The sequence below is a fragment of the Panthera leo genome, chromosome A3, assembly GCF_018350215.1.
Source record: "Panthera leo isolate Ple1 chromosome A3, P.leo_Ple1_pat1.1, whole genome shotgun sequence".
In the NCBI taxonomy this organism is placed as follows: domain Eukaryota; kingdom Metazoa; phylum Chordata; class Mammalia; order Carnivora; family Felidae; genus Panthera; species Panthera leo.
This window is the reverse complement of record NC_056681.1, coordinates 105029969-105043891: the sequence shown is the minus strand read 5'-3', so window position 1 is coordinate 105043891 and position 13923 is coordinate 105029969. Positions and strand designations below refer to the sequence as shown.

At 40.4% G+C, this 13923-nt stretch overlaps 1 protein-coding gene and 1 non-coding gene across 12 annotated transcripts in view; both read left to right on the top strand.

Moving 5' to 3' along the window:
- The window catches only part of MTA3 (metastasis associated 1 family member 3), a 222919-nt gene that overhangs the window by 75815 nt on the left and 133181 nt on the right, over nt 1–13923 (top strand). The gene's annotated exons all lie outside the window — the stretch shown is intronic.
- On the top strand, nt 1976–2048 carry TRNAK-CUU. Its single transcript has one exon. It is a non-coding gene; the product is annotated as a tRNA-Lys (tRNA).

The window sequence follows — 13923 nt, the reverse complement described above, 5'->3', positions numbered from 1 at the left end:
ATCAGATTGTTGGAACTACAGATTTCATTTATTCAATCCTGGAAAATGATCACCAGTAAACCTTAATGGTCAAGCCAGTCTTCATTGACAAACTAGGCGGCTAAATCACACTGACTTTTTTGGAATCTCTTTTTTTGTGGTTTTAGTGAGTACTATGCATATCCAAGGCAGCCATTTCCTTCTGATTTCTAAGATAGACTTTTGAGAATGCTTGGAGTCTTGCTGTGATGGTCTTGTTAGTTTTTACACTCCTTGTTTTCTTCTTTTCTTTTTTGTTTGTTTTCAAATAGGCTCTATAACCAACATGGGGCTTGAACTCAGGACCGTGGGATTAAGAGACCCTGGGATTAAGAGTCGATGCTCTACTGACTGAGCTAGCCTGGCACCTGTTTTTTTGTTTTGTTTTGTTTTCTTGGGACTGTTTTCTCAGGTGTGATTTTTTTTTTTTTTTTAACGTCTTAAAAAATTATTTTGTAGTGAAGTATAGTGGACATGTTATTTAAAAAATTTTTTTTTAATGTTTACTTATTTTTGAGAGAGAGAGAGAGAGAGAGAGAGAGAGAGAGACGGAGTGTGAGCGGGAGAAAGCCAGAGAGAGGGGGACACACAGAATCCGAAGCAGGCTCTAGGCTCTGAGCTGTCAGCACAGAGCCCAGTGCGGGGCTCAAACCCACGAACTGTGAGGTTATGACCTCAGCCAAAGTTAGATGCTTAACCAACTGAGCCACCTAGGCACCCCATCTTTTTGAAGTGTATTTATTTTGAGAGAGAGCACTAGAGTGGGAAGGGCAGAGAGAGAGAGAGAGAGAGAGAGAGAGAGAGCAAGAGATAATTCCAAGCAGGCTCCACGATGTCAGTGCAGAACCTGATGCAGAGCTCGAGCTAATGGCCATGAGGTTATAACGTGAGCTGAGATCAAGAGTTGGATGCTTAACCTACTGAGGCACCTAGGTGCTCTGGGGTGATGGTATTTTTTGACCACCATTCAGTTGGGGAGGGACAGAGGGAGAGAGAGAATCTCAAGCAGGCTCCATACCCAGTGTGGAGAAATCAAGAGTCAGATGCTTAACCGACCAAGCCACTCAGGCGCCCCCAAAAGTGAAGTCTTTAAATGGAAATTGTTCATTATCAATTTGGTAGGGAGACATGAAGCGCCATAGTCTTTTTTTTTTTTTTTTTTTTTTAATTTTTTTTTTTAACGTTTTATTTATTTTTGAGAGGGAGAGAGACAGAGCATGAATGGGGGAGGGTCAGAGAGAGAGGGAGACACAGAATCTGAAACAGGCTCCAGGCTCTGAGCTGTCAGCACAGAGCCTGACGCGGGGCTCGAACTCACGGACCGTGAGATCATGACCTGAGCCGAAGTCGGACGCTTAACCGACTGAGCCACCCAGGTGCCCCATGAAGTGCCATAGTCTTAAATATTTCTGAATCCATAACATCCCAATACCCAAATACCCCAATGCTAATACCACACTTCTTTTGTAACTGAAATATGTATAAGACATAAAACCCACTGTGTGTGTTTCTGATGTTTTGGTTAAAGTGGCTTCTTAGAGATTATATTGTGTGTTTGTTTGGTTTTTATTCTCCGGGGTTGTGTTTCACTGTAAGGTTGAAGGTGGTAGAGAGATAAGAGGGTCGTGGAAATGAGAAAAGAAGGGTCAGCCAGATGCCTCTACCTTGTGCTAGTTCTCAGGCAGAACAGGAACTGGTATCTGAGGAAGTTGATCTAAAAATTGGTCTCCTGGAGGCGCCTGGGTGGCTCAGTTTTTTGTGAGACTGAGCCCTTTGTCAGGCTCTGCACTGACAGTGTGGAGACTGCTTGGGATCCTCTCTTGTGCTGTCTCTCTGATCCTCCCCCTGCTTGCATGCATGCAGGCCCGCTCTCTCTCAAAATCAATAAACATTTTAAAAAGTAAATGAAAATTGATCTCCTAAAAATAAAAATAAAAATTGATCTCTTTAGGGGGGTGCCTGGTTGGCTCAGTTGGTAGAGCATGTGACTCTTGATCTCAGGGTCATGAGTTCAAGCCCCACATTGGGCCTATAGCTTATTAAAAATATCAGTCAGGTTGCATGGGTAGAGTTGGGTAAGTATCTAACTGACTCTTGATTTTGGTTCGGGTCATGATCTCATAGTTCATGGGTTGGATCCCTGCGTTGGGATGTGTGCTGGCTGTGGGGAGTCTGCTTGGGATTCTCTAACTCTGTCTCTGCCCCTCCCCTGCTCATGCACACGTTCTTTCTCAAAATAAATAAACTTAAAAAAAAAAAATCTTCATCGCTTAAAAAAAAATCAGCTTCCTTAAACCTGTGTTTCTGTGTCCCATGGAATGTCTTCATGTACTCACAGAGGGGTTCAAGTTCACCTTTTGAAGACTTCTGATGCACTGTATTACTTTTCCTGGCCCTTGCTTTTTTTCTCATTTATCTTGGAGATCCTTCCATATTATTAGTTTCTTTTACTGACTGCATTGTATTCCACAGTTTGTACTATAATTTGACCCCTATATACTGGTGGAGGACTGGGTTTATCATCCTTTACTGTTCCACAATTCTGCAGAGTGCATATCATTTAGTGCATGTATGAACAGAGTATCTGTATTTAGGATAGATTCCTAGAATCACAATTGTGGGGTCTCAAGGTTGTACATTGTAATTTTGATAAACATTGCCAAATTGCCTGCCTCAGATAGGGTACCAGTTTATACCTACCATCAGTGAATGAGTGCCTAATCCCTTTCACCCTTACCAATACGTTTACTATCAGGCCTTTTTTTTAAGTTTATTTATTTACTTTTGAGGTGGGGAGGAGGGGCAGAGAGAGAGGGAGAGATAGAATCCCAAGCAGGCTCCGCACTGTCAGCGCAGAGCCCAATGTGGGGCTTAAACACAAACTGTGAGATCGTGACCTGAGCTGAAACCAAGAGTCGTATGCCCAACCGACTGAGCCATCCAGGCGCTCCTACTATCATATCAGGCTTTTGATCCTTACTAATCTAATAGGTAAAAAAAAATGATACCTTGGTATAGTTTTATTTTACATTTCTTATAATAGCGTGGCTTTTTTATAGAGGCCACCTTATATTTCCTTTTCTGTTTAAACCTTTTGCCTGTTTTCTATTAAGTTTTGTTAAAATAATTTGTAATGGGAAAATCTTTAAGTCAATAAAGGAAAAAACCAGATATCCTTACATTTAAACGGACGTGGTTAACCCTATACTTTCCCACCAGTTATTCTCCCCTTAGAATAAGGAAAAACATTGAGCGTACATTGTCTTCCTTGTCCTCTACCTTCCAGTGTTGACATTATACAGCATTTTGTTCCGGAATTTAAAAAAAAAAATTTTTTTTAACGTTTATTTATTTTGAGACAGAGAGAGACAGAGCATGAACGGGGGAGGGTCAGAGAGAGGGAGACACAGAATCTGAAACAGGCTCCAGGCTCTGAGCTGTCAGCACAGAGCCCAATGCGGGGCTCGAACTCACGGACCGTGAGATCATGACCCGAGTCAAAGTCGGCCGCTCAACCGACTGAGCCACCCAGGCGCCCCTGTTCTGGAATTTTAGAGTTAAGTAGTGATGACTTAGTAACAGCACATCGTACCAGACACTTTTCTCAGTACTTATTACATATAAGTCCATCTTACATTACATAGCTGCTTTTTAAGGTTTATATCTTCGTTTTACTCATTTGTTCTCTTGCTACTGTTTCTTGTATCCAAGTTATCTTTATTTTTGAATTACATTTGTGTTTTGCTTTGCTGAAATGTGTCGCTATCAAAGTTTTTTTCAGCAAGCGTCTGTGGGTGGTGAACTTTCTAAATCTTTGCCTGCCTTAAAATGTCTCTATTTTACCATCACACTTGAATGCTAGTTTGGCTTTTTATAGAATTCTAGGTTCAAAATAGTTTCCTCTCAGAACTTTGGAGCAATTGCCTCATTGTCTTCTGGAATTCAGTGTTGTTGATAAGAAGTCTGATGTCAGTCTGATTCTCACTCTTTTGTAGGTAACATGTTTTGTCCTCTGGAAGCTTTTCTCCTTTAGAATTGGTGTTCTGAAATTTTACCAGACTATGTCTACATGTTGGACTTGCTTCAGTAACCATTTTGTTTATTTTTGGTAAATATGTTGAAGTGAGGGAGGACCTTTATTTTGTTTTCAGCTCAGGAGTGTTTTCATCTAAGATTACTGTTTCTGTGTTGTTCTTTATTTATTTTAGTAATTTTATTATATTTTAAATTTTTATTTTTTTTTTAATTTTTTTTTAATGTTTTATTTATATTTGAGAAAGAGCATGAGTGGGGAAGGGGCAGAGAGAGACGGAGACAGAATCTGAAGCAGGCTCCAGGCTCTGAGCTGTCAGCACAGAGCCCGATGTGGGGCTTGAACTCATGAACCACGAGATCATGACCTGAGCCGAAGTCAGATGCTTAACCTACTGAGCCACCCAGGCGCCCCTTAAAATTTTTATTTTTGAGAGAGAGAGCGCAAGCAGGGTAGGGGCAGAGAGAGAGGGAGACAGAGGATCTGAAGCAGGCTCTGCGCTGTCAGCAGAGAGTCTGATGCGGTGCTTGAACTCACGAACCATGAGATCATGACGAGAGTCAAAGTCGGACACTTGACCAACTAAGCCACCCAGGTGTCCCTGTGTTGTCCTTCTGTTCTCTCTGTTCTCTTTATGGAATTCCTAGTAACAGAAGTTGGTCATTTCTGTTCACTTGGTGTCATTCTTTTATTTCTTAGCCCTTTTGTGTGGCTTATTTGGAGAATTCTGTGATATAATACTTTGGTGACTTATTTCATCAGCAGCTGTGTCTATTTTGTGATTCGTTCAGCCCATTTGTCGAATTTGTAGAGTTGACCCTTGAGTTGTGCAGGGGTGTGGGGTGCCAATCCTCTGCACAGTAAAATGTCCGTGTATAACTTTTGACTCTCCAAAAACTCAACTACTAATAGCCTGTTGTTGACTGGAAGGTTTACTGATAACATAAACAGTCAATTAGGGGCGCCTGGGTGGCGCAGTCGGTTAAGCGTCCGACTTCAGCCAGGTCACGATCTCACGGTCCGTGGGTTCGAGCCCCGCATCAGGCTCTGGGCTGATGGCTCAGAGCCTGGAGCCTGTTTCAGATTCTGTGTCTCCCTCTCTCTCTGCCCCTCCCCCGTTCATGCTCTGTCTCTCTCTGTCCCAAAAATAAATAAACGTTGAAAAAAAAAAAAAAAAAAAAAAAAAAAAAAAAAAACAGTCAATTAACATTTTGTATGCTATACATATTGTATGTTGTCTCCTTACAATAAAGTAAGCTAGAGAAAAAAAATGTTATTAAGTGTATCATAAGGAACAGAAAATACATTTATATTCTGTTTTTATTGAAACAAATCCACTTATAAGTGGACCCCTGCACATCAAGCCCATGATGTTCAAGAGCCAGCTGTGCTCGGAAGAGGAATACCAAAGAGAGAAGGGAAACTACGATAGAAAGTTACCCTGGCTGGGTGCCTGGGTGGCTCAGTCGGTTGAGTGTCCTACTTCGGTTCAGGTCACGATCTCAGGTTAGTGGGTTCTGTGCTGGCAGTGCAGAGCCTGCTTGGGATTCCCTCTGTTTCCCTCTCTGTCCCTCTCCGACACCTATCACACCCTCTCTCAAAGTAAATAGATAAAATTAAGGAAAAGAAAAAAAAAGATGGGGTACCTGGGGGCTCAGTCGGGTAAGCGTTTGACTTTGGCTCAGGTCACGATCTCATGGTTCATGGGTTCTAGCCCCACATTAGGCTCTGGGCTGACAAGCTCTGAACCTGGAGCCTGCTTCGGATTCTGTGTCTCCCTCTTTCTCTGCCCCTCCCCCATGTTCGTTTTTCTCTCTCTCTCTCTCTCTCTCTCAAAAATAAACATTAAAAAAGAAAAGAAATTACCCTGGCATTTGAAGAACTTTTTCTTCATTCCAGTTTTTGTACTTTGACCACAAATTTTATTAGCAGGGATAAGGCTAAACATATTCGAATTCTAGATGTCTGTTGTATTTTCTTAGGAAGTTTGACATTATGAGAGTATAGCGCATAGGTCTGTTGCTTCTTAGTCTAGTCTGTTATGTGTGTAGATACGTTGATGTTAGCCTGACATTCTCCTTTTCTGAATCCAGGGCCAAATATGGCAAATCTGAGACACCGAGCCCTAACTCTGCCCCTGGAGACCCTTCTTAGTCCTTTCCAAGCAGCTACTACCAGTTGATTGGAGTTGGCACAAAAATCTATTTTTTGTTACAGCATTAAAAGTAATAAATGTTCATTTATAAGGACATTTTTCTCTTGCTGTTTAAAATGTTTTTATTTTGGGGAATGACATTTTATAATTAGCAGTTATGGCAAGTTTGTGTCTCATTAACCAGATTATTATCAACTGTAAATATTACCGAGGCTTATTATTTGGCAAGTTAATTATGTTTTATGATACACATTTTCTTATTGATCCGTTACTTTGAATGTTAATGGCTGCTATTATCTTTTTAAACTTCCCTTTTAAAAAAAAAAAAAGTTTATTTATTTATTTTGAGAGAGAGGGAGTGCGCATTCAATTACAAGCAGGGAAGGGGCAGAGAGAGAGAGAGAGAGAGTCCCAGACAGGCTCCTCACCCATCGTGGGGCCTGACTCGGGGCTTGAACTTGCCAACCGTGAGATTATGATCTGAGCCAAAATCAGGAGTTGGATGCTCAACTGACTGAGCCACCCAGCTGCCCCTAAACAAAGCTCTTAGCCTAAACAAAGCTAGTACTTTATTAATACTTTAAAATTGATGTCACATTGTTTATTGATTATTAAGTGAGGCATTCCAATAGTTAGATTTTGTTAAGCTTCTTTAAAGGTTTGTTTTAGCTTCAACTTAATTTGTAGACTCCTGTTTTGTATTTTCATATGACTAATTGAATGAAAATAATTTTTGTAGTCAGTAGCTAATCTAAAATTTTCCACAGATTACTTTTTAAATTGTTTCATTGAGCATTGAGGTACAGTAATAACACGCTGAATTCTGTAGCTTCCTATTGCCACCTGTGTTTCTATTAGTGCTTTTACCTGTGTGTGTGTGTGTGTGTGTGTGTGTGTGCGCGCACGTAGCCTGTATTTAGAATTGCTCAAAGTATGTTTTCATTTTGCATTTCAAACTATAGAATTTTAGACCTGGAAGGACCTTATTATACGTAATCTGTTCAAACTGTACTTTGTGGCTAAGTCCTTGACCCAAGGTTACCTAGACAGACCAATATTCTGTCCTCTGATTGCTGCTTTTCTGTTTTATTTATCTCTTTTTTAAAATTTACTTTGGAGAAGGTAAATATGGCTATACCCCATTTTATGTTTGTCCAGTTTGGCTGTGTAGAAAAACAAGTTTTGGAGCCAGACATGGATATTAATGTTGATTTTGTCATGTGCCTTGGGCAGATTAATCAATCATTTTGAGCCTTAGTGTCTTCCTCTTTACAAGGGGCTTACTAATACTTTCTACCTTGTTACCTACCCTCCTTGTCTTGAGAGTTATGTGGAATACAATGAATAAAGTACCTAGCAAATCATGAGGTATGCAGAAAACAGTGCTTTTTATATCAGTCGGAATCATTTGAGAGAAACAGAAACCAGCCTACATATGATCTATTACTGGGAATTAGGTGCTTATGAAATAATGGAAAGACTGAAGGTCGTATCCTAGGCTCGGCCCCAGGAGGACTCCCGTAACAGTTCAGAGAACTGACCCATGTGGGAAGCTGCTCCCTCTGAAGCTTTCCCTGCAGCTAAGCTGGCAGCATGCTTTTTCAGTTGTCCTGCAGAGCCAGGAAAGTGGAAGTTGGCAGTGGTCACCTGAAGCCTCAGTCCAAGATTGTAGAGGTCATATCCAGAAGCTGTTGACGCTCACTCCTTTCATGACACCTGAGAATGGACGTTGCTGCATCAAAGCTTCACTTTTTCAGCTTTCCTGGCTAACTGCTAAGGGTCTCAGGAAGGTGACCCCAGCCTCATTGGGCTCATAGCCTCTCAATACCTTTTATGCCAGTTCCTTGCACAACTTTTTGTGTGTGGGAAACTAGGAATTCGTTTTAAGCTTTCAGATCTCTCCAAAGGGAAGGAATGAAGTTGAGAAAATCCAAATATTTACTGCGGTGGCATTTTGATAGATGATCGTGATGGTGGTAGATAAGGATTATTATTGCTGTGTTTGGTATACCTTATTCAGGATTATACATCAAGCAAGTGAGTGACATTCTAGAACTAGAATTGGAAATCCCAAATCCATTCCTTCTTAGTGGGCCATGCTCCTTCCAATATCTTGTTCTTACTCCTTCAGTAAATAATCAAGTGTCTATTCTTGGTGCTAGGTATGTTAACAGTGACCAGACACTACTCTGTGCTCTGAAATCTGAAAGCCTTTTGTCCTGGGGTCACAGGCACGTGGTGTTTTAACACGGTGTAGTAAGTGCTGTGGCAGAGGTGAAATACCTAGGAAGGACACCTGACCCCTGTTGGGGGGTTTCTAAAGTGATACCACATGCTTTTAGGAAATGGTCATTCACAAGTTTGAGTACCCTGGTCACCTATACATTTTACAAAAGAGTAAAGAGAATTGTATCATGACAATTTTGGTTAAGAATGGGACGGTATAGATGGGAAAGTCTTCTTGCAGAGAGGCGGAGAGAATACTTAGGAAAATCCTCTTGGATCTGGCCAGTTCTGTTGCCGAGCTGAGGTGAGAGGCATCTTTGATGGCAGCTTCTGCCTTCACCCATTTATCGTAAGGCTTTCAGGGGCCATATTCCTTCCCTTATGAGCCAAGTAGGCATCGTGGCACAACACAGATTCCAGACCTAGAGTCCAGATAGTCTCTATTCTTTTCCTCTGTTACCTTGTTTTTTTCATCCAAGATATAAGAAGGGCTCTTGGCTTTATTCTATGTGTTTAATAAACAACACTTTAAGGCATTATAGAGAGCTGGTGGGCTTAAAACATTTTCTCTTTTCATACTTAACGTTTCCCCTTTCAGGGCTATAGTGCACAGGTCCCATTATGTCATAAAAAGTATAAGACGAATAGAAGAGTGTGGGTGGGTGTACAGTGAAGAGCAGCAGTGTGCCCCTTGCACGTTTGGGAAGCACAACCCCACAAGACTGGTTGTTGCCATTTCCTAGGGCTTCTCCCTTGCATGGGACACTGAGTCCTCACCGTGTATCTTTCCTGGAGCATGTTGCTGTTCCCCGCCATCAGCGGCTCCATCACCACCATCCACCCCCACCACCATCACCATCCACAAGCGGGCAAGGGCAGGGTAAGGAGCTATGAGTTAGCTGGAAGAGATATTTTACTTAATACGTACAGCACTTATTGGCAGAGGTTAGTATACAGCAACAATGTCTTACATATTTCCTAATGAAGATGCTTACAGTTACGGAGAAGTTGTGGTCATTCAGAAGCCCTCCGGGTGCCCTCTTTCCCTCAGAGAGCTACCCCTCTACACACCTTCTAAACTGATGCTCAGAATAATTTTCCCAGGTCCTGTGCTGCACCCTTTAAAAATTTTTTTTAATGTTTTATTTTATTTTTGAGACAGAGAGAGAGCATGAATGGGGGGGGGAGTCAGAGAGAGAGGGAGACACAGAATTCAAAGCAGGCTCCAGGCTCTGAGCTGTCAGCCCAGAGCCCGACGTGGGGCTTGAACTCACGAACCGCGAGATCGTGACCTGAGCCGAAGTCGGACGCTCAACCGACTGAGCCACCCAGGCGCCCCAATGCTGCACCCTTTAAAAGGCCCTTCATAAATTCCCTTGGCATAACATTATCAGTATTTTTTAAAAGTTTACTTATTTAAATAATCTCTACACCCAGCGTGGGGCTCGAACTCACAACCCCAAGATTAAGAGCCATATGCTTTGCTGACTGAGTCAGCCAGGTGCCCCTGTTAGTATTTATTAAATTTTAACATTTCTTAGATGTAAACTTGTTTTTGTAGTTTGAGTCTTTTTTGGAGGAGGGAAAGGCAGAAGTACTTAAATTCCAAGAATGCGTATTTTCAAGTTGTTTTTAGGGAAAAGACTTTCTTCTGCCCTACTTTTGTCCTTAAACTAGTAAAAAAGAATGGGGAATAAAATCATTCTTGGTAGAATAGAAATGTTATGTGATGAGCTCTCATTCTGATATAGAAATAGAATGATGAAATACCATTACATGTTTACTCTAATCAGCAATTGTTTTCAACCCACATTGGAATTTGCATTAATGTTTTAAACTTGCAAAGGATGTATTATATTTCACTGGTGGAAGACCTTGAACTGCTAAGGGCTAGGTTGCTATATGATGTTGAAAGCTTATTTATTTTGTGTTTTCCATGTACTGTGTTTGATACTGCGTATCAGATCAACTCCTGACTTTTTTTTTTTTTTTTAATTCCCTTGAGTGAAAGATAGAGGGTAAACTGCATCTTCGGTTAAATAAGAATAGTTTAGAGTTCTTACCTCGATTAAAGGGTTACTTTTCCAATCATACCACTTTATGAGCCTGATCTCCTCTCCCCACTGCCCATAGTTTAGTGGAAAAATTACATTTCTTCACAGCCAAATTAAACCTTTCTGTTGGCCAGTATTTATAGATCTTGGAATAAAGTATAGCTTTGGACACCATCTGATACAATATCTTGGTTCTATGTAGCTTCGTTGCATAAATAAAGATTTTTTATAAATTCATTCTTTTTAGCACAATTTTTTTTTCCACGATCTCTTGCTTTGTCTTGTGTTTTTTCCCACTCTTGACATTAGTCTTTAAAGCTGCATGAATATTTTCATTCTGTGGGGACTTGTGAGTCTTTGTGGCAAGGCTGTAAAAATAGCTGGTTGGCCGAACTTGCTTTTACATTTAAGAGTATTGGAAATGCATGTGGGTGAAACTATGCTTCCTGGCAGGAATTAATTTCAACCTGGTCGAAAAATTATTAAAGGTTAGGATACTGGAAAGACATCTCTAGAGATAGCAAAAATAAAAGATGTTATTTCCGGTTTTTATATAATTTATTTTGCCTTTCAGGTGTAATATGGTTGACTCCTTTGTTGTGTTTTTCTAGTTTAAGTAGCAAGTCCATTTCCTTTGTTGAGGTTTGTTTTTCAGATTACTTCAGCTTTGTTTTCAGATTACTCAGTACTCTGTATAGTTGGGGAAATGTTTTCTTTATTTTCCCTTATTTGAAAAGACTTAAAAAAACTTGCTTATGACTGTATATCTTTTCATATAAATGACTATAAATAGGATAGGAAAGGATGACAGGATTATAAGAAATTTTGAGAAATTATGAAGCTCATTAGTGAAAGGCTCCCAGAGGGAAATAAACTGCAGAAAATGTCTGTAAGAAATGTTATTGTAATCCTCTACTCTGTGATTGATTCTTGTTTCCATTTTGTCCATGGTAGACTATAAATCTTCTGGTCCTTGGTTTCCATATGGCTTAAAGCTTTGAAAAAGGTTATATTTTATAGTATGGGATGGCTCATCTTTCTTATATTGGTAATTCATATGTCACATAATTCACAACTGTAAATAGAGTGTACCATTGTAGAATTATTTTTGATTGTTTAGTAGTTTACAGAGAAAAAGGAATCGAAAAAAAACGCTTCAGTGACTGTCCTAGTAAATAAATGTACCTTTTTGGGGGGATTGTCTTTTTTTTTCTTTTTGTATGATTCAGAGAGCATGTGTATACAGTTTCTAAGGTTTTTAGTAATACATGTTCCCAAAGAGCCTTCCAGAAAGTATGAATCAATTTTACTTTCATGCTTTGCTGTCATTTAGTCTTCTCCTGTACTGTAGAAGTTTCATAGTTTTAGATTTAACATTTAAGTTACGACCCACTTTCAGTTAATTTTTATATGTAGTGCGAGTCATCCATACCCAAGTTCCTTTCTTTGTGGGGCGAGGGGCGTGTGCATATCCGGTTGCTCCAGCACCGTGTGTGGGAAAGGTTTGCACTTTCTCCGTTTGCACTGCTTTTGTGGCTTTGTCAAATCAGTTGGTCGCATATGTGTGGCTCTGTTTCTGGCTTTTCCGTTCTGTTCCGCTGATCCATTTGTTGCTCTTCTTGCCAATAACCTGCTTTTGATTATTGTAGCTTTTTAATACTTGAAATCAAGTAACATTAGCCCTCCAACTTTGATTTCTCATTTTCAGAGTTCTTTTGGCTGGCTATATTCTGGATCATTTGCATTTCCATCTGAATTTTAGTATCAGCTTGTCAACTTGTAGAAAAAGCCTGCTGGGATTTTGATTGGGATTGCGTTAAATCCATTAATCAATTTGAGGGGAATTGACATCTTAACAATGTTAGGTCTTCTAATCCATGAACACAGTATGTCTGTCAGCACTGATGATTTGTTCCTTTTTATTGTTGAGTAGCAGTCCATTGTGTGGATGTACCACCATTTATTTATTCACTCATCTGTTACTGGACATTTTACTTGTTTCCAGCTTTTGGCTACTACACATACAGTTGCTGTGGTTATTTGTTTACAAGTTTTTGTACAGACATACATTCTCTTGGAGTAGAATGGCTTTATCCATGCGATAGGGGTATTTTTAGCTTTTTAAGAAACCGTGAACTGTTTGCCAACATGATTGTACCATTTTATATTCACATAGGTAGTGTAAGAGTTTTGGTGCCTTCACTCTGCCTACAGTTGGTATGGGCAGTCTTGAATTTAGGCCTTCTATTAGGTGTGTGGTAGACCTGGTCAATTTTACTTTTCTTCGTCCTGGATATTTTCCTATTCCTGTAAATCTTAACTGAGTTTTGTTCTGGGATGCACTCAGGTTACTTGGTAACAGTTTGATCCTTTTGGTTATTGTGTTTATGACTTTCATATCTTTGCTAAATGAACATGGAGCAGTCAGAGCTCAATCTAGGGCTTAATTGTTCCCCATTACTTAGGCAAGACTTTTCTGTGTACTCTACCCAATACGCTGTGAATTATGAGTTTTTCCAGTGTAGCTGTTTGGGAACAAATCTGTTCATGGCCCTGTGTGATCACTGGGCACTGTTCCTTCTGATTCTTTTCTAATGATTCTTTCCTTGGCTTCTGGTAGTTTCTTCATGTGCTTTGATTGGTATTGAGATCGAGGATCACCCCCTCCAGTGTCTAAGTTTTCTTTGTTCTTTGGTACTGTCTTTTGCTCTCTAGTTGCTTTGATCTCCCTGGTTGCTCAGCTTTGTCTCCCTAACTCTGGGACTCTGCCAGGCTTTGCCTCAGTTTCTTCTCCTTCTATTGTTGCCAGGAAATTCTCTCAAGGCAGTTAAGTAATGTTAGGGGGCTCATCTCTTGTTTGCTTCCTGTCTCTCAAGAATTACTCTTCTTCATCACCTGATGCCCAGTGGTCCAGTGTTAAGAAAACTGGTGTTTCCTGTATTTTGTCTGCTGTCTGCTGTTTAAATTGTTTATTAATTTTGAATTGTTTTGGTTGTTTCCGACAGGAGGGTAGATCTGGTCCCTGTTAATTCATTTGTCCAGAAGCATAAGTCCTAGTTCTTTAAAAAAAATTGTTTTAAGTCAAGATATAAAATACAATGGAATGGGTGAAGTGTGCAGGTCAGTAAATTTTCTAAACATGTGTACATTTTTATGTACACATAAAATGTACTCAGCTCTGGGTGTGGCTGGGTGGCTCAGTTGGTTAAGTGTCTGACTTCGGCTCGGGTCACAGTCTCACCATTTGGAAGTTGGAGCCCTACACCAGGCTCTCTGCTGTCAGCATGGAGCCCACTTCAGATCCTCTGTCTCCCTCTCTCTCTGCCCCTCCCCGGTTTGTGCGTGCGCTCTGTCTCTCTTTCTCTCTCTCAAAAATAAATACACATTAAAAAAAAAAAAACCCACAAAACCTCCATATTACTACTACTCAGCTCAAG